The following is a 1,888-nucleotide window of genomic DNA, read 5'->3' on the forward strand; positions in this document are numbered from 1 at the left end:
CGAAGCGCGATGATTTCCGAAAAACAAGAAGAAGAAACAGTATTTGAGGAAAACAATACATATAAAAACACACACAGAGTAATCCTGGGGATTTAAAATCTGAATCAATTAATTCTTAGTTTTAGCTTTTACCTTTCTGAAGTCACAGGTAAAACATTTGTTTGTCATTAGCATATTCACTCCACTCCTGCTGTAGAAACAGTCATTCCACTAAGGTAGGGGTGGAGCCCATAAATTATGAACTTTTAACTGGATTTTCTTCAGTTTTACAGCTTTTGATAAATTCATACTACATCAAAGTAATTAAGTAAGAGAGGAACAATTAAATCACTGAAAAGTTCCTGTAGAAATTTGTTTGGTCATTGAGCAACTAAATTAATTTTTTCAACTTATTTTCTTTATTTTTTCCAAAGAATCATGCTGACACATTTAATTATTTTTAAATTTGCTTTTAAGTATTTCTATTTTTAATTATTTCTTTATTGTGTAGAAAAATCAATACATACTGTTGAAATCACTTTTTTTAATATTAGGATATTTCAGGTATTGAATGTTCAGTGAAACTTCTTTACATTGAAGTAGAGGGAGTTTTACTGGTCTGACCCACTTAACATCACAGTGGGCTGTGTGTGGCCCAAACTGAGATGAGTTTGATGTCCCTGCAGGATACCGTATACTGTTTTTAATGAGAGTGTTTGGGGGGTTGATAAAGACTTGCGACCTCAAATTAGTAACCAGACAAGACCTAGTTATGACTTTCTGACTCACCAGATCGGACTTAAGGGGACTTTCCTTTGGCAGACTCAAATAATGAAGTCTGCATATGTGCAGATAGTCCTAGAGAGCAAAGATTGCTCTAAATGCTCAGCTTCAAATATTTTGTTTCCTGCTTTTGTCTCTGTATGACGTCAAAGAGAGTGAATGTACTCCGTATGGTCATCTCATGCACACTGCTCTGTCTGTGAGCACAGATGCCCCACCCACCTGCTGTTTGCGAGGGGCAACCAATCCAAAGAAAGTTAAGTCGTGCTAAAGTACCCGAGTGGAATCCAGTAAAAACAGGTGAAACTGGAGATGACCGTGATTTAAATGATCAATGTGAACAAACTGGGCATTTTAGGACCCCTGCATCGACTTTCAAGTACTCCTAAAGTCCAACTTCTGGCTATGTGATCGTCTGTCAACAATAATCAGCATCAGTTTTCAACTCCACTGTCACCCCAAACTCATCTCAGAGATATGAGTGACATGGCGGTGAAAATAAATCCTGACAGGAAGCTGCTCGGCTAAAACCTCGGGCAGGATTTGACTTCTTAGCTGAGAATGCTGCCAGCCCTGATAAGAGGACAGACGCAGAAGCTCTCAGCAGTATGCTGACCACGTGCAGCAGTGGGTTCAAGTTGGTGATGGAAAGTCGCTCAAATAATGCACTTTTATTTCCATAAGAAAGGACCGAAAGCCTCAGTGGGTCTGCTAAGTGAGTCATACTGTAGATGGATGTGAGCTGCCTTCAGGTGTGCAGTGAATCACGATTGTGTTCTTAAGTATTTCATGTCTTCTCGCATCACCCCAGTGCACTAGTCCATCTAACCTGTGCAACCACACAGATCCTGAGCATCCTTTCGCAAAAAGCTTGCCTACATACAGTAACATCATAAAACACACTCACAAATCCACAGTTATTAACATGTGTACAGTTAGCTACCTGATTGATAAAACACTTTATTTTCTCTAGCTGTGCATGTTGGAGAATAAACAGGGCAGCTGCTGCCACACAGTGGCTCATTAACTGCAGCACATCTTGCCGTTTGTCAGCGACTCCCACTCAAGCACAAACACACACACACACACACACACACACACACACACACACACACACACACACACA

Source organism: Haplochromis burtoni, unplaced genomic scaffold (assembly GCF_018398535.1).
Source record: "Haplochromis burtoni strain Fernald_Lab_line unplaced genomic scaffold, NCSU_Asbu1 Contig_294, whole genome shotgun sequence".
Classification (NCBI taxonomy): domain Eukaryota; kingdom Metazoa; phylum Chordata; class Actinopteri; order Cichliformes; family Cichlidae; genus Haplochromis; species Haplochromis burtoni.